We start from the raw sequence: 19,527 nt of genomic DNA on the forward strand, positions 1-19,527 counted from the left end.
TGTGACTTGTTTTTATGGGCCCCTGAAGAACAAAGTGTGCAATGTTACTGTTTCAAAAGAGTGCAGTTCATTGTTGTGACAACATGGTTTTATGTGCGACACACAACCTAGTACATGAAGGCATGCTCGCTCCATGTTTGCTTTATCATAATCAGAACTAAGCTTAATAACCCAAGCGTCTGTTACAATGTAATGATATATAGAAGGAAGTCCCAAAGTCAGTGACTGAAATGGGACATCCTCTATGATGTATATATGTGAGAATGTAACAAGTTGTGCTTAGATTAATTATAAGCCATGATAATATTAGTTGTGGAGTTGATTATATAAACAATGCTAGAATATTACAAGAAATGTCTGGCAGTTGAATTTGTCTGCAAGTTTCTCTTGTTTTAAGTGAATATTTACCAAGAAATAAAGTGCAGTGGCATTATTTTTTTTATTGATGCTTGTATTAGAGAAACAATTCATCCTCCCATTATGCTTAAATTTAAGGACGTCTTTGTGCAGCTTTGGCTGCTTGGTCTGGCTTTTTCATTGTATTATGTCAAATCGAAGTGCCAGCATTGTTTCTTTCATTGTGGAACATTTTGTTTCTCTCAGTTCGGTTGTTTGCAAGCACGTATGAATTGTTTGTAGTGTGTGTTTATTTCAAGAAATTCATCACAGCGCTGTTGCTTTGTGAAACATTCATGCATGCCTGCACTGCAATTGTTGGCAAAGAAAGGGTTTCTTAATGTATTTCATATAGAAAGTTGGTGCTTGTGTTATTTCATGTTCTCTTTTTCTCCTGTTCGCACATTTAATCCCTGAGAGTGCTTCATCAACTGGCCTGCACTGCTGCACTTTTAGTACTTCGTATTGTTGTTTGCCTGGTTTCTCCAAACTTGTAGCTCTGGACAGGCACACACAAAGCTGGTCGATGTCTCCACCTCAGCTTGCTTCTTCATCAACAATGGGTGTGTTCCGATTCGTTCCTGCAAGCAAGGTTCTGTAACTTAATGTGTCTGAGAAGGCAGCTTCTGTTCTGTATTTATCTGTGTACTGAAGCACGAGCGCGCCTAGACATTGTTTACCACTTGGCGTCCAATTTCGGATGCAAAAGTAAGCTGTAAAGTCAATTTTCAGCGTACCCAAAAGTCAGTTATTCATTACAGATAATACGACAAGGAACTTCGACGACTCATGCACATCACTTTGCTAAGCATGTGCTTCCCCTCTAGCCTAAACAGCACTCACACTTAGGCCTGATTCACACAGCCATTGTCTGCCTTATCTCTTTGGTATCACAGCACAGATGTATACCAGGAGAGAGGATTTTCTCGCCAGTTGTTTTTCAAAAGAGAAGTGGCGACAATGTTAATAGCATTGGCTAACGTTGCTGGCATCCCTTTTTTTAGATAAAACTGGCAAGGAAATGCTCTCTGCTGACAGACGTCAGTGCCTTGACAGGACAGATGATGGCTGTCTGAATCAGCCTGGCATCATTCCGTTAGTGCAGTCGCCTTACTCAATGCAAATGTTTACAATAAACAAGGAAAACTGAAGACGGTGCTCTACAAAAAGCCGAACGACTGACAGAAATATTTAGGCTTAGTCTAAATTATTGTTGCCTATCTTTAGGCTTATACTTGTCATCACCCACGACACGGTAAAGAAGAAAGTATTTGTAGAGCAGGGACAGAATTGGTTAGAGAGATCGGTAGTGACAATGGTGATTACATTCACCACTGAAATAATCTAAAGGCGACACTGCTGAAATTAATTACCCACAAAACACCTTAAACCACACGTATATCGGCACATGTAAATTAGAAAGGAGTTCAGCATTACCTAGAAGTGAGCCTAAAACACAATTCAAGCTGCCACTAGCCTTTGTAACAAAGTATTCCAATGTACTATCAAACAAAAACACTACTGTAATTAAATACTGTTCAATATTATCAAGCAGTGAGACTTGCCATCATAAAATGCGTTCCTGCGTGTACTGAGGATCACATATCCAATAGAAATATGTTCACGCAAAAGTAAGCCCTCAATGTACTGTCAGCACATAGCTTGCTCTCTCCTAATGTGTATTACCTGCAAACACTTTCAAAATAATGTAAAAGTTGGGAGCACTGTACTTGATTATGTGCACGAAATTGGCAAATCTGTTCTGTATAAGCTGCCCACAAGGTGGAGGAAGCTTGGTAACTTCTTACTATAGTATGTGTGGATGACCACTCCGCCCCCAACCTATCGAGCCTAGAATTAAATTCAGTAGTACCTGCACAAGTCCTAAATATATTTCCTGGAGTTGTTCTCTTTCTCGTATTTTTTTTTGCCGTAAACACCACATTGAGGGAACGGGAATGCCTAGGAATGTTAGAATAAACGCACCGTACAGACACGGCTAAGAAACTTAAAGTAGTTGCATTGCATTTTAACCTGCCAGATCACAATATTGATGAACTTCAGCTTCATATCCTAGTCTTGCTTTTGTTCACCCCAAGACAGATAATATAATCATACCTCATTTAGAAGTTCAATACATTGCAACCACCATGCACAAATATTGAAAAAGGAACCATTGAATCCACTAATTTCAACAATGGCCCAAATATAACAAGCAGCTCTCGGAGTTCCACAGTCTTACACAAGGGTAGACCAGAGCTGATTGTATCCTCCGTTTCGATTTCTGACATCTCATATTTCTTTTTTCGTATTATTTTTTCTCCCCATAGTCTCCATTCACTTGTGTCATCTACTCACTAGACAACAAAGTATCCTGCACTGTTGCAGACTTTGATGCTGTCTACTCAAAGTTATCTTGTGTCTATGGCACGATTCACACACGTGCTCGTAATTGTCCAGTGAAAATGTCAAGGTATTTATCTACGCAGAGATTTGGAACACACCCAATGAAGATGGCATCATGCACATGTGGTGGTTTGCCATGCAAGTAAGGAAACGATTTTTTGCCAAATGATGTGAGCCAAAAAATTGTTTCCTTGCTGTGAGCCTAAACAAACCAGTACTAAGCACAAAGTTTTTCTTTGTTGGAAGTTAGATAATAATGCGAGTAACTGTCATTAATGTACCTACTCTGCCCTATGGCTTGGACGTTCCTGTGTAACGTGGGTGTTTTCTCTCCATGCAGCTACAGCAGGACAAATCACTCAAGGCAAGAGAAGGGCATTTGTGCCGTGGTGGACACTGAGCAAGAGCGAATGGACAGCTGAGACAGACCCAAACAAGCCATGTGAGCTTAGCCAGCTCGTCGGGAGCACCACTAAAGGTACTGTTGTTCAGGGAAAGAAATCCAACCAGAGGAAAGATCGACTTCTCTGCAGCCTTTGCCCATACACCATGCATCACTCGACCCACATGAAGGATCACATACGAACCTATAGTGGAGAGAAGCCCTTCAAGTGCACCAAGTGCCCTGCCGCGTTCACGCATGCAGCACACTGTCGGCGCCACTTACGCACCCGCAGGCGCTGGAAAACTTGACCGACCTAATTATGTCTTGTAAAGTTTCTGTATAGACATCGTGACTCTGTCTATTGAGGAATTCTCAAGTGAGCTTCTCTTCTGCTTCTCCTCTTCTCTCCCAATCCTTGGCCACTGGCAATGGGGATCGCTACACTCTCCCGGCCAGCTGTTGTTGCCCTGCCACTAGTACTGCGCTGGTAGTGCATTTCTGACACATGCCTCTTCTATTCTACCACTTGGTCAGTTGTAATAGATGGTCTTCAACAGTCCTTGTTGCTTAGCTGTTTTACCAACAAAGTACGGACCAGTGAATGGAGATTTTGAGTCCAATCCTTTTCTCATCAATATCGTGGATCCAGGGTCAACCTCTGGCATCTTTGTTTTACAGTGATGATCAAAGTGCATCTTCATAGTGATCCGGTATTTCTGTGACTGCAGCTGGGTCTTAGGGTGCTCCTTTAAATCAATCCTATAGATTAAGCCCACCTTTTGGTCATCCGGCAACCAAGGGATAGTACCAAATGCAGCAAAGTGTGAGCTGCACTCAATGCCAGTGGTGTAAAACCTGTGTTGGTGAGGCACTGCTGGCTCCAAGGTGCCCTTCCAGCCTTTCTCAAACTCCGGATATAACTTAATAAACATTTTGATGTCCCAGATCATGCATTCAGAGAATTAGCCTCAGGATGGTAAGATAGTGAATCGTGACGTTTTCCTCATTAGCCCAGCTGATTCTGAACGCTGGCCCATTGTCGGCAACAATTACTTTGGTGTTCTTGAAGATTTCCCGCTCGAGAAGATATGTGAAACAGCTCGCATCTTCTCTTCGAGCTTTGGCGGCAACAAAGGGCGTCCACTCATCCACGATGACCAGAAAAGCTTAAGTTCTCCTAACGCCTTCACCTTTCTTCTTGAACTCAGCAAAATCAAGATGAATGACTTCGAATGGGATCGTTGAGTATTCTGGCAGTACCATTCTGTTCCCACAAAGTTTGTATTGGACCATTTGACGCTCGCGACACCTCTTCACGTAATTGGTGACAGCTGCTTTCATATTTTTCAATGTAAACCTCTTGGTGAGCTTGTGGTAAATCTCCAGAAATGCATCATGTCCTTCCCATTGAGGACTGCTGCGATATAACTTGAGGACTGTGGGCACTTTTGCTTCAGAAACTAGGCTTTCCACTTGTGCAGCTCCATCTCTTTCGTACCCTCCCAGAGCTGCATCAAGTTAATATTTCCTTTAAAAATTTCTTGCGGGACATGAAGTTGTTATATGTGTCAGTGTCCTGATGCCTCTGGCCTGGTCTGTGCATTATGTCGAAGCTGAAGTGTTCACTTTTGCTCACCGAGTGGACTACTTTCTGCTTTGGCATTGCAAGTTCCAAGAGATATGTCAATGCCTGATTATCATTGCTTAAAATGTTTGCCTTTCATGTAGCTTTTGAAGTATCTTAGGGCCATAACGACCGCTAATGCTTCCTTGTCGGTTGGTGTGTAGTTCTCTTGCGGTTTTGTGATTGTATAGGAATAGTACCCGATGACCTTGAGTTCCTTGCAGATTGCCCGTTTTTGTCTCGTTCATAAAGGATGGCGCCAGCAGCATAGTGAGAAGCATTTATGTAGAGTTCAAATGGCAAATCAAAGTCTGCGAATGTCACCACACAGTCGGATGAAATGGCTCGCACAAATTTCAGATAGCTGTTCTCACATTCTTCACACCATACGAATGGCACGCCTTTCTGTGTCACTTCAGTAAGACATTTCTTTTTTCTTGCATAATCTTTTATAAACATGCAGAAGTGGCCTGTGAGCCCTGAGAAACACTCTTGAAGAATGAATGTTATATGGTTTTGCCAGCTTCTTGATGTGCTGAACGCTCTCCTGTTTAGTGCCTTTGGTTTTTTCATCAAATACTCTTTCCAGGAATGCCACTTTAATGCCAAAAAACACTTCTTTGTATGTTTATCTTTAGCAGTGGTCTTCATGATCTCTTGTTTTCGAGTATACAATTATGTCGTCCACACATATGTTACAAAATTTTCCGATGAAGTTCTGGAGCACCTCGTTATCATCTTTTAAAACCATGATCCGGAATTTTTCCATCCAAATGACAGCCTATTGTACTCGTATATGTTGAAAGGGGTAACAAATGTTGTAAATTACTTAGTATCCTCTTTTAGTGGTACCTCCCAATTTTCCTTTCAGGGGTCAACGCACGAAAACCATTGACATCATCCTGTCTTGTGAATGATTTCATCAAGTCTCGTCATTGGATATGGGAAAAGATCTGTTTGTTTACTAGTCTATAATCTGTGTAGAGACAAAATTACCGGTCTTCTTTTCAAACAGTCGTAATAGGCGAGGCAAAAAACGTAGAATGTCTGATGATTCCCGCCTCCAGCATTCCTTTAAGTTCCTACTTTAACCATACTTTTTTTTGTTGTTGATTGAGGCTATATTTTTATTTATTTTATTTTTATTTATTCATACTGCAGGCCAACATACTGGCCTATGCAGGAGGGGCAATACAGTTGACAAGGTCATGACAATTCAACAACGATAATAAAAAATGTATATATAAACAGTGCATGAAAAGGATGCAGCCCATAGCCACGTTACAAAAATCAAAACGTTTGCCTTAGCACAGTAATTACAACAAAAAGAACCGCACATTTGAATTTATATGTGGATAAAAACGCTGTGTCAAACAACAATCAGGCACTGAACATAACAAAATACAGGAAATTTCACATAAAAAATGAGAAACATAGAATAACTGCTTATGGTTGTGTTATTTTATGCGACAGTTTTCCAATGCATTAGTGAAGTTCCCTGATTGAAGTACATCAACAGAGAGAGAATTCCATTTATTTATAGTACGTGGATAAAAACTATTCATGTGAGATTTTGTTTTAGCAAATAATGGCATGAGGGAAAAGTTGTGTCTATGTCTTGTTTTTCGTGCGTTAAGAGGCATTACATGATGAGGCATTTGAAGCCCAATTTTTCCATTTATGGTGTTATGTAAAAACTTGAGATGGCTAACTTTATGCCTGTGTTTTAGTGAACTGATTTTATTTCTAAGCATTAGTAAGGACGGAGAATCCTCTCTTTTATATTTTCCAAAGGTAAATCTAACGGTCTTCCTTTGTACATGTTCCAAATTCACGATGTCTTTTTTGGTATGAGGATCTTATACAACTGCTGCGTATTCAACTTTCGATCGCACGAATGTGTTATATGCAAAAATTTTGGTGTTTACTGGTGCCTTTTTAAGTTTCCTTTTCAAGAACCATAATTTGTACAAAGCTGCTGAACATATAAGGGAAATATGGTCTGACCAGGAGAATCTGTTAGTGAATGTGACGCCTAAGTATTTGTATTGTTCAACATCAGTTATTCTTGAGTCATTCAGAACATAAGAAAATATACTAGGTTCCTTTTTTTGTGTTACTCGCAGCAAGATTGTATTATGTACATTTAATTCCATGCCTCAAAGTTTACACCAATTGGAAATTCCAATAAATGACTTCTGCAAGCATGCGTGATCGTTTCGTAAAGCTATTTTTTTTAAATATGACACAGTCATCCGCAAATAAATTAACATGCACATCATGGGGAATTTCCTCTATTATATCATTAATATAGATCAAAAATAAAAGGGGTCCTAGTAAGCTGCCTTGTAGTATGCCCGAAATTACCTGACGAACACTTTAGGAACATTTATTAATTTCTACGAACTGCTGCCTGTGTCGGAGATAGGCTTGGATCCATGATATAATATTTGATGAAAGACCAATGCACTCGAGCTTGTAGATTAATTTTCCGTGAGGTACCTTATCGAACGCTTTGCCAAAATCTAAAAAGAGCATGTCAACTTGTCCGGACGAGTCAAGCGCTTCGGAGATTTCATGAACAACTGACACAAGCCGAGTTGAAGTCGATAGTCCCTTTCTGAATCCATGCTGTAGTGGAGATATGACATTGTGATCTGTCAAATACTGACGAATAAAGCCTGCGACAATGGGCTCTAATAATTCGCTGCATGTGCTTGTAATAGAAACAGGACAATAATTTGACACTGTGAGGCGATCGCCCTTTTTATGAATTGAGACAACTCTTGCCTTACGCCAGTCTGATGGTATCTCTGCTAAAGGTAAGGATAACCTGAAAAGAATCTGTTAAGAATACACATATCTGTTCCACATACCTTCGTAAAAGCCCATTCTGAAGTTTGTCAGGGCCTGCAGATTTCCTAACGTTGATATCAAGGAGCGATTCCAAGACACCTTCTCGGGAAATCGCAATATCACGTAAGACAGACCTATTTGTATTGCATCATTCGAATTCATCTGGGTCAGAGAATACACTCCCGAAGTAATCATTAAAATGCTCAGCAATTATGTGGGCGTCTGCAATAATGTTACTATTAATGTTTATTTTGACGTAGTAGTTCTGCGGAAACCCGCAAGGTGGAGAGAAGTAATGAATAAAGGGAAAATCAGACATCCACCCGTTCGTAGCAGTTGCTACAAAGGAAACCCATACGGGTTCCTCGAAAGAAAAGACTCATAGTTTAAGAAAAATTTGCCCTGGTCGGGGTCTCGAACCCGGGACCACCGCCTTTCCGGGGCAGCCGCTCTACCATCTGAGCTAACCTGGCGGCTTGCAGATGGCAGGGCGAAGTCGAATTTGTCGACAACACGAAGCAAAGGCAAGAGTTTGACGTAGTAGTTCTGCGGAAACCCGCAAGGTAGAGAGAAGTAATGAATAAAGGGAAAATCAGACATCCACCCGTTCGTAGCAGTTGCTACAAAGGAAACAAAGGAAGCTTACGATCAATATTTTGGGGGATATGAAGTTGAGGACATCCTCTTCCTATGGTAACCAAATCAAGTTAGAGAATGTTAATCTTTATGCGTTTCATATCAGGCCTTGATAAGACAAAATAAAGATTGATTTTAGGCGCCACCAGTGCTTTAACCTTTAACTTTTCGCCTTCAAAATCCAGATAAGCTGATGTCCACCTATTATATTCTCGGCAAGAGCCATCGTAAACGCAGACACGGATAATCTCCCCACGCGAAATGTTGTCAGCATCAACTAGGCTCTTGTTGAATAAACTTACAGAAGCACCTGTATCAATTCGAACTGATGAAGTGTGGCCATCCACTAGCACCTGGACACTCAAAATACTCGTCTTCGCAAGAAGTACTGTTTCCTCAACAATGCATCGCTCTTGATCCAAGTCTTGACACTGAACATCGGGCGTTGTGCAGTGTCAGTTACAGTCAGTGCTAGTCTCTGCTTTCCCCAATGATGTGGCTGTGTTCTTGTCACAGTAGCTGCCTCTACTGACCGACGTCTCCCTATCAGGTGCATGGTATTCTGGACATGTATTATTCAGTGCTAGTAGTCATTTGTCCGTAGTGGTAAGCGATCTCATTTGAATCTGTCTGATAATATCTAGTCATACCATGTATAACGAGAGTGATGACAGAAGAATCCACCAATGTCAGGTCAGCAATACGAAGCAAGCACCACTTTTCAAAAACACTCTCTGATATTAGTGCCTCTCTGCCTGTAGATAATAGCATTATTCCACAGCTCTACAGGATTTATCTGAAAAACACTCAAGAAGCTTTTCCTCCATCCAATCCAAGAAGTGGTATTTGCATACAATGTTATTTGCAAGTCAAGCCACTTCTGTGCATTCCCACAGAGAAAAGGTCCCATATTACGTATGCGTTCTTCATCGATTGTCTAATGGTTTTTGTTTGTTACAGGCATATTGGTAGTAAACCAACCAAAAAGCTACGCCCGAGAAAGTAACATCAAACAAGTCTGGTCTCACAAAGAGGTCCTTGCGCTTTCCTCTTGTATTTGCAGCTGAAATAACAAGTGTCAGGGGCTTCTGCTGCTGTGCCATATACGTCATCTGCATTTCTTGTAATGTGCTAATGACGCATGCTGTGTTAAAGTCAGTGAAATTTGCTGGCTGGTGGGACTCTTTCTAACCAAGACGCCAAATCCTCAAGATTCACACTGACAGTTGCGCTTCAGTGACGAGGTCATCTACTGTAGCTCCGGCTATATGGGAAATAGTCTCCAGAATACTCGGGGCTGTCATGTCCTCCAGCAGCCCCACGTATCTGTCACCATCTCTTTAGAAGCTCACGATGATGGGTCGCCCCTCACGCTGCGCGACGTCAAAATTAATCTTTATTTGTGGATTCCAGACCTCGGCTGCACCAATATAAAGTTCCGATGTAGGCATGGTGACTATCAGTTTATTGTGGCATTCTCAAGTGAGCTTCTCTTCTGCTTGTTATTCTTTCCTGATCCTTGGCCACTGGCGATGTGTATCACTACATGTCTGTGTGATGTTCACGTTAACTTGTGCTTGGGAGCTCGTGGCACTCATGTTTTGTGCAAATGTGTAGGGGAAAAATGCATTAACATGTGTTGTGTCAATCATATAAAGGCTCCCATTGCTCCAAAGTGCGTTAGGCAAAATCACAATGGCACATACATAGTGCACACAAGCATTGTATTTGTTGGTCTGACAAAATAGAAAAGGGCCCAACATAGAAGTTGAATACAAAATGGATTATTCAGCGAGATGGAGCAGTGTTCTTGAGTAGCAATGCTTCACCTTGAATAGACAGGATGACAAAGGCACAGGCTCCATATTCGTCATGTCAACTTGCAGTAGGCATGCACTATCCAAGTCTCAGCCATAGTTGAGAAACCACTATTTGCCAATCTCTTGCTCATTGACTCCGTGACTATGTGCTTTTGCCTTATCTCTTTACGTGCGAGTGCTGACATTGAAGAGCAGTGTGCCACCTAACCTGGGAATGTGCATGTGTAATATTTGTATTGTTTCTATTTTGCATTGTCATTCACTAGCTTGTTGCGCTTGGTCTTTATTCCGGCAGAAAAATGCTGGCTTGCTCTACACTTGAGTAGTATTTTGGTTGCCTTTCTAAATGGTAGCAAAAAGCAATGTGTTCATATTGCTACCTATGTCAACTTTGCCACTAAGTTGGCTGTTTCATTGTATTGTAATTGACCTTGTTACAGTTTGTACTGAGAACTATGTAAAGTTAAATACTATTACAAACTAGTGAACATCGCATGTCTTATATTGTGAAGTGAATTTCCTCAACTTATGCTTCTTTTAAAAAAAGACATATGCATGTCCAGATCTTAAACTACTGCCAAAATATGTTTGCATGCATGGTTTGCGTTTATTTCTTACGACATGTAAAGAGTACACGGCATGAGGAGGAGTGCAAGAAAAAAAGCTGCATTGAGGCAGCTTGACGCCACAGCTACACTTAGTTGCACAACAACCTGGTAAATAATGTTGTTGCATGGTGCATTTAAGTGAAAGTGTTTTCTCATTCTCTGAACAAAGATATCCGTGCAGAGCATTACGATTTTTTTTTTATATTGCACTTTTACAAAGGGGTCGTTTGCTGTCTGCTGGAATTTGACCTCTCTTGACTTTAGCCCACCTAAACATATGTGAAATATGTCATTGAGCCCAGTATTGCCCTGAAAAGGTATAAAGAGAGCCTATATGAATGCAAACATGAAAACATGAAATTTATATTCAAAGCCAGTAATCTTTTATGTGTATGCCTATGACGAGAAAAGCTTGCACGATTGGGATTCTTCAACAGGTGAACAACATAACAAATAGCAGTGCTTAAGACGTCCTAGTGGGCTAGTTGGTTAATAGCGCTCGTGTTTTGTTCATTATGTGTTATGTTATTCTTTCAGAGTGCACTGCCATATTTCAAAATAGCAGTATTTGAGGTTCTGACTGGTACAGTTTCAAGAATAAAATGAGTAATGGATGATTAATGAAATGTTGCCAGCATGTACATTGAAGAAAACGTGGTGAAATGAGACAGCAATTTCGGCAATGCCAACAACCTGGCTGAAGGAATGGATAATGTAGAAGTGCTTATAGGCATTAGTTTCATGTCTTTCTTTGGGGTTTGTCGTTGCTTACACGCTACTGAAAGTTGAGTGAAGTCACTACATTTTTAAGAAGTGTCATCGCCATTCTTTGGCAATAGAAACAAACAATTGTAATGATAGATCACTTGGTGCATTGTGTCTGGAAACTACCGCACCAATGTTTCTTGCGAAAAGGGCTGAAAATTTATGCAAATGCAGACATACTGTCTTCTTTAAAGAAAATTGTTTGGCTATGTTATGTGGCGTTATGTGCTATGTGCTTCGCATCATATGCTTGCATTTGCTGTGCGTCACAAGCCAGCAGTTGCGGGAACAACTTCGAAATTACTTGCAAAACTTGGAATGGGAGGCAGAGATTAATAGAGAGTTTCATTTTATCCATAAACACATTCATTTGTTTAAAACTAGGTTACCTAAAATGTGTATGGTAGCAGCAACGTTGGTAGCGACATCTGGTGACACACAGTCTAACCTGAGATCATGCAAAGTTAGTACTGCAGTGACTTGCATATTCTACCTAATGGTTGGTGTAAAGCATTGGTAGGGACAATTGTTAACATGCAGTAGTTTCTGTTTTTGTTTCAGGGATAATGCCGATGCTACACAGGAATTTTAGAGATGCATTGTAGCTGGACAAATCGTCACTAGATCTCCCTACTAATTTTGCTTCTGCCATGTGTGGCTCTGGTAATCCATAAACGGTAAGAAGTTTATGGACAAGCTAAAGTTCTTTAATAAGGAAATCACAGGGGTGGTTGCTGTGTCAGAAGGGTGTGAGCCTTGCATTCGAAACCAAACTGCACTGTGTGTGCATGTTGAGCTGAGTGCATTAAAAAGAAGTAACCTAATTATTAGGTTCACTCTCATGGAATTGAGGCTTCATAGCATAATTACTGAGTCGACAACAATCAAATAATGAAAAACGAGACCAAAATTATCTGTCATTGCTTGAGGACCTCGGCTTGGCTTGGCTTGTATACTATCACTAAAGTATAAAAGACCGATATAAAAGAAAAAAGAAAGGATATTGCAGGAATAATGTAACAGTTCCAAAAGAAATTATCAAATGTTGATTCTCTTGGTAAACAAGAAATGTTTTTTACAACTGGGGCCACATGTGTCAGCTTCTCTCACATGCCACTGCGCAGTGGCTGTTATGGCCACTTATCACTGTTTTTGTCATAGGACTACACAAGCACAATCCAGACTGCAGACTGAAAAGCTTCTTAAAAATAAAAAAAAAAGACGTTCCCACAGTGCTTTCCACATAACCACTGCTAGATTGGGTACCATGGATGGTGCACTTTCCATAATACTGAAAAAAAAACAGCAGGTGTCCTGAACATAGGAAGTCATTCTCTTTAAATGCTTAATCAGTCATCTTGCAAGTGTAGCATCCATTCCGGAGTATGACTTACCTTGGGCCCTTCACTGCAGTATTGGCATAATGCATTTGTCTCCCATAGAGGCAGCAGCACTGACCAATCGTGGTGAAGGCACTTCATTTCTCCAGTCACGGCTGGCAGAGGCTTCTGAGGAGGCAGGCAAGTTCAGGCCAAGCAGGCATTCTTTCTTCCCAGGTGTCAGCAAGAGTGGTGCTGGAAAATGCAAGAACAGGATGAAGAAAGCGCCATTCCTTTGCAACCTCTGTCCATACACCACACCCTATTCAAGCCACTTGAAGGACCACATGCGGATTCACAGTGGAGAGAAGCCCTTCAGCTGCACAAAGTGCCCAGCCTCGTTCAGGCAGATGACGCAATGTCGGCAGCACTTGCTCACCCACGAACCGAAGAAGCCTCACAAACGGACTGCGCTAGCACATGCCCGTGTTTGAAAAGCGAGGTTTGCCCTTGAGGGAGTGTACAGTGTGCTGTAAAATTTTAAGAACGACAAAAAAAGAAGAGCCTTCCTTGGCAATTTCAAGGAGTACTCAGTGAAAGTTTGTTTTGCGAATTACACTCGCGAAAGTAGCTCAGTGGTAATGTCGTTGAACTGCAGAGCGAGAGGTTGCAGGTTCGATGCCTTTCTGTGTTGGTGCATTCCAGGGGACGGAGTCTGGGGGCCAAAATTTAATGCTCAAGTACCGCGCTTTTGGGTGCTAGTTAATAGAACACCAGATATTTAAATTTATTCTTTGTAGCACAGTGTGTAGCTTTGAGATGTTGAACACCACAGTAGAGCCATTTCAAAATCTTCAAGTGTGCTTGTCTGCTTTTCCTCATTTGCTCAAGTAATGATGGCACCAATCATGATTCACATCAATAAGACAAAGTACTTAGCTGCACACTCTGGGCCTGACTTTTGTGTATGGTTTTGTCAAGCCCATACTTGCCGATCTGGGAACATTAAAATATTTAAAAACATTTGCACACGAAGCAACAGGTATATTATGCACTTTTTTAAAACTTGTCCTCAGCACCCACCTTTCATGGGATCCAAAGTCGCTTTACCAATGATATAAATGTAAATTTACCTTTAGATGTAAAGCATGCAAGCAGCAGCAAACATTGAACAGCAAAGACTCACAAGCAATGCAATATTTCTATTCACAGTGACTTTTTCGACAACTTTGCTGTTGCCTATGTTGCTTCAGAAACTTGTCTGTATAAACTTGCTCAGAGCAAGTATTCCTCTTGAATCGTTTCACAACCCGAAGACTTCCAACTGTAGGTTTGGAGGCCAATCACTGAAGCTTTCTTGGAAACAGAATTTAATGGGTTTTTTTTTTTTTTACATATTGATGACAGCATTCGCAGAATTGTACAACACATCCAAATTCGTAGACACGAAGCAATTTTTGGAGATTTGGCAAGTATAATCGCGCAAACTGCGACTATATTTTTCATGTCATAACACAAGTAAACAGTGCTAGTATGTGTGGAGTGCAAAAGGTGACTGCTTTGCCATTAGCTGTCTGAACTGCCTCGTGGGAAAGCTAGCTTTAAAATTATGAAAAGGGTCTATAATGTAGAAATGCAGCAAATGGAGCTTGTCGGTTGGGATTCATTCCTAAAGACAGTAACAGTGGATACAACAGACGGAAATAGAAGGCACCCTGACACTTCTGTCATGCCTTGTTGTTTGCACTTTTATTGTCTTGAAAAACAAACCACAAAATTTAATTTCTTTTCGCTCTTATTGGTTTTGATAGGCAGTTCATCAGTTCTTGAATAAATGCATTAATCTATTCGATTCGTTAGTACTAACCTACGAGGCCAAAACTTGGATAATAAAAATGAAACTTTAAAGAAAGCTGGGGATCCGTCTACATGTGGCAGGAGTTAAAATGATGTGCTTAATGTTGAGAGATGGGGAGATGACAGTACCTGTTTAAGAGCTAATATGAGTAGTTGATGTTAGAGTTGCAATTAAGAGAAAAGAACAAATTTCTCAAGCAGATTGTGTAATGTGTAGAGAAGGTAATTAGTAGTGCATCAGTGTACTGCAAAGGGTGCCAGGAAATGCAATAGAGAGCATGCAGTGAGATCAGGATATCTTCAGGTATAGGACGGGGGAAGCTTGTGCAAGTCGAGGATAAGGGGGTGAAGGGGAGAGGCCTCTGTTCTGCAGGCAATTTGTGACACCACACACCGGAAAACAAGTCGTTGGCAGCTTAGAAGGCGAGTATAGTCCAGCAGGAAACGTCTTTCTCTTTGGGCTATATATGTAAGCACTGCAGGTGATCACAGCGAGCGGTCCTCATGGAGCAATACCGGGAAGTATGTAGGAGATAAAGAACATCTGTTCTCACTCCAGGCACTGTGGTTGCAAGTAATTTATATATATATATATATATATATATATATATATATATATATATATATATATATATATATACATACATACATACATACATACATAAATTAAATTTAAATTATGTGGTTTTACATGCCAAAACCACTTTCTGATTATGAGACACGCCGTAGTGGAGGACTCCAGAAATTTCGACCACCTGGGGTTCTTTAATGTGCACCTAAATCGAAGCTTCACCGGTGTTTTCGCATTTCGCCCCCATCGAAATGTCGCCGCCGTGGCCGGGATTTGATCCTGCGACTTCGTGCTCAGCAGCCTAACACCATAGTCGCTGAGTAATTTATATGTATGGTCTCGAACTTTCTATTAAGATACGCTTTTGGAAATATTTGCCACTAGTGCAGTAGAACTTCGTTGATACGTCCCCGTTACGTAATTAAGTTTGCCCGCGGCGTCAGCGTTCGCAATCGAGATCATGTAAAATACGTTCCCGGAAAACACGATTTTTCGTCATCACCGTTGAGTACGGCGCCAAACTGCGATCGTGTGACATGTTTTCCTGCCGCTAGATCCCACGTAAACAAGAAAATGAGCGAGGCGCCCGTCTCACGTGCGAACGACGCGTTGCACAGTTTCTTCCAGCAAATCCCGCCCGCGTCGTCGCACGCCGCATTCACAGCTATCGCCGCCAAACGTATTGCGATAAGCGTATTCACCTACCTGTTTTAAAGTGCGTGGTGTGTATAGACTGTTAGTTTGGGCGGATTACCGGATGGTCGGGACGTAACCGTGAGCGGCCGGAGCGCTGAAGCCACCTGGTGTTGTAGAGCTCAACCAGACAAACGCATAGCTAAAACTGCAGTAACTCACCATATCCTGCTTCGCCACCCATGCAAATTTTTGGCAACGGCATAATTGTGAACACGATTACGCCACTGTCGAAAATTTACGCCAGCAGCTAAGCAGAATATAGTAATTAGCTCTGTGTTTGTGTAGTTGAACTTTGCGCCACCAATCTGGCCGCTCGCGTTGACGCCCCGCGCATAGAAAAAGAAATTTCAACAAGAGCGGACACTCCCATTACACCGTACATATTCTAGAGCACTGTAACCGTACTCCCTAAGTAGCGCCATTCGCTTCCCTCCTCCTCCGCTCGGCGCGGCCTCGATGGTGGCGCCGCTGGGGGTGGGCCTGCCGTAGCAGACGACGGCTAACACGCTACGGGAGGAAATCCGCAGAAAAGTTCGTTCGTGCCCTGCGGAGTACTTTTTTCAATCATGATCTTTCTTCGTCAGTCGGTAACTGACCGTTAGAATTTCGTGTTGGAAGTGCGGAAGAAATAGAGAAAAGTACCATTATTCAAGGCGTAAAGCGCGCGACGTTGAGAGTTCGTGTTGCTGAAGCACGACGCAAGTACGCGGTGTACTCAAACGCGCGTAATTACCAAAGTTTCAGGTGTTGACAGCGTGAAAGTGTGTGTACGTGGTTTCGTAGGTTCATTCACGTACCTGCAGGACACTTTTGTTCGGTCGGCGCGTGAGAGATTCCGGCTGTGTGCGGTCAGCAATGCCTGGCAACAGGGCCGTTTTTTTAATTGCGAAGTGCTTTGGTAATCGTGACGATACATTGTTTTTTTTTTTTACAAGTACTGCTCCAGGAGGGCATATGTAATGGCTAACGGAGGCCTCTGAAGAGCACGTGACATTACAATAATGCAGGCGTCGCAGGGAGTGTTCGCATACAAAATTGGCTGTCCGCGATCTTCGGCGAGCCCCATCCAGCCCTGGTTCTAGCTTTGGTGTTCCCGTTGCCTCTTTGGTGCCCTGGAGGCGCCGTCAATAATACGAAATAATGACAAGTTGTTACAACTAGTAAATAAAATTTATTCAAGAAATACAATCGCGCCGAGGCGCCAACATCTAAAGCAGCGCTAGCGCGCCCGCGCGTGTATTATAAAACGCCAACGAGGAATTTACCGGCCCACGTACGACTCTACGATCAAAGTGCACGTGAAACATCCCCAGGCGAGCTAGGTAAAGTTATCCGGAGCCATCCACTACGAACTGCATCCTAGCTTTAGTCGCTTCGGAACGTTAAAAACGTTAATCACCACAAACCAAATCAATACATGCGGGCGTACATTCGAAGCTAAAAGACTGCATCGCAAGTCGTATTGAGCCTTGCAAAAGCGTCGAGAATTAGCTAACTTCTGGTGGAGCTCCAAACACACCCTGAATAAAGTCGCTTTTATGTCACAGGCCAGCAGCAGATGCGTGCATTTCGCCGCAAGACGAAACTACATGAAACAAAGAGTGCACATGCGAAAAAGAAAAAAGTCAAACAACGCGCTAAAAACTACGCAGGGCATGAACACACACTTTTTCGAAGCGGAAGGCGTGAACTAGGCTCAAAATAAGAGGTTGCGAGTAGCCGTAGCCCTTACTTCACTAAGCCGTGCGTTCTTTGCCACATCCTCGAAGTCAGCCCGCCCGATACTGCGAATCCACACTTCTTTTTGCGTTGCGCCCGCCGGACGGCCAAGCAAAAAGCTTTTTGCCCTCGCTGTGTCTGTTGCGGCAACCGAAGGCGCAGCAGCATGGCATCGCAATTAAAGGGCCCCTGAAACGGTTCGGACAAATTTTGTAGGTGCGTAGGGTACAGCTTAAGTAGAACATTCGCACCACAATTTAAGTGAAGCGTTACGTATTAATGGAGCTGCAAGCGATTAGAAGTTACCCTCCTCCCTAGCTATGCTTTTCCTCCTCAACTCGCTCGCCGAGCGAGCGGCGCTAAGCTCCGCCTTCACTGGTTCAGCGTCACGATGCGACGTCACATCGCTCACTTCCGGTTGTTTAGGAGCACGCCCCCTCCCGCGCGAGACCTCTCGGCTAGCCGCTTGGCCGTCGACCGAGAGCTATCGAAGCAGCGTGCGTTGCGAGCATTCTGTCGTAGCGCCGAACGTGTCCGGTACTCCGCTAAAAACAGGCAAGCTGGTCATTTCGGCAAATGACTGGAGGCATAAACTCAGGCTGATGAAGGAACTTTGGCGTAGACGTACGTGAGCAGCGTGATCGGTCTGCACGGTCCAGACACTTGCTGGCGCAGCGCTTAACCAGTCAAACAAAGCGCTAATATTGCTCTAACCAAGTGTAAAGCATTTTAAACATTTATAAATCAACGTGTTGATGATTACACTTCTGCGAAAAATACACACCAGCAGCAAAGAATACACTTCGTTGCTGCTACTGTGTATGGTTGAGCTCTGTGCCACCAGGTGGCTGCACCGTGCAGACCGTTCACATTTGCCCTTCTGCTCATCTCGTGGCTCATCCCGGCACAGTCAAGCGGCCAGACCCTGTCCCCTTGCGCTTGCGTTTGCCCTAATACTGGACTCGCGGTTTGCAGGTCGCTAGGTTTGCAGTCCACAAGGCAACAAAGTCGAATCATAGTGCTCGCGAAAAGACTGAGACCGACTCTGACCGCGGAGCTCTCGTCAAAATGGAGTACGTTGTAACACAAGCAGACGACACTTGCTGTGTGCCGGAAGTGCTGAAGTGTACTAAAAAACTATTCTTGTGTATTCTCTTTAAGTTATTTTCTTTTTACAAAAACAAAGTAACTAACATTCCAACTATTACGAGCATCATTTGTTCACCATAAAGTTGGAAAAATTATCGACCACGCGCCCTGGTCAGCCAATCAGATAGCTCGCCCATGTGACGTAATATGGGTTATTTGCATCATATGGGTAGGGGCGGCTTAAAATTCCGCCGAGAAGTGCGCTGCGATCGGCAGCGATGGGTATTTTTAAAACCTTTTAATAAATTACACGCTTTACGCAGAGCACTTAGATGCATCAATTAATGATCAGAAGAACCTACTCTAACGACTCAGTACGTTTGTAGAAAATTGCCAAAATCGTTTCAGGGTCCCTTTAAGTTCTCGGCCCTACACATTCTATTACGCTAACGCACTCCGTCAGTCCGCTTGCCGTACTTTCGTCGCGCAGGCCCAACAATGGAGGTCGGCGCGCACTGGAAAGAAACAAACATACAAAAGTGCGGCGCCTGCTTCCACGTGACACAGATTGGCCAATGGGGGAGCGGAGGAGGCTGGGGCGATAGGAGCCGTGGAGGAGGACGCGCCAGGGTGAGCGGGGTGGCGGAAAGATCTAAGAATGGCGCTACTTTTGAAAAATTGAGGGGTTTTAGAGCAAGTTAGCGCCTAGCGCCCTCTCTCGTCGAGGTAGAGACTCACTATTCGGCAGGCTGAGCCAGAACGAGATGGCCTCTTCGCTAG

The 19,527-nt window shown here is 42.8% G+C and overlaps 1 protein-coding gene and 1 long non-coding RNA gene across 2 annotated transcripts in view; one reads left to right on the forward strand and one right to left on the reverse strand.

Moving 5' to 3' along the window:
• LOC139052171 (uncharacterized) overlaps positions 1-13,673 on the forward strand; it is a 75,819-nt gene extending 62,146 nt beyond the window's left edge. The window contains exons 6-7 of the mRNA XM_070529252.1: positions 3,143-3,280; positions 13,053-13,673. The gene's annotated coding sequence lies outside the window, so the exon portion shown is untranslated. The remainder of the gene's footprint in view (positions 1-3,142; positions 3,281-13,052) is intronic.
• Positions 1-16,249, reverse strand: part of LOC139052174 (uncharacterized) — a 78,568-nt gene extending 62,319 nt beyond the window's left edge. Inside the window, exons 1-2 of the long non-coding RNA XR_011509764.1 lie at positions 15,949-16,249; positions 12,891-13,070 (exon numbers count right to left, since the gene is read on the reverse strand). This is a non-coding gene — a long non-coding RNA (uncharacterized lncRNA). The remainder of the gene's footprint in view (positions 1-12,890; positions 13,071-15,948) is intronic.
• Between the last annotated feature and the right edge of the window lie 3,278 nt (positions 16,250-19,527).

Source organism: Dermacentor albipictus, unplaced genomic scaffold, assembly GCF_038994185.2.
Source record: "Dermacentor albipictus isolate Rhodes 1998 colony unplaced genomic scaffold, USDA_Dalb.pri_finalv2 scaffold_19, whole genome shotgun sequence".
Classification (NCBI taxonomy): Eukaryota; Metazoa; Arthropoda; class Arachnida; order Ixodida; family Ixodidae; genus Dermacentor; species Dermacentor albipictus.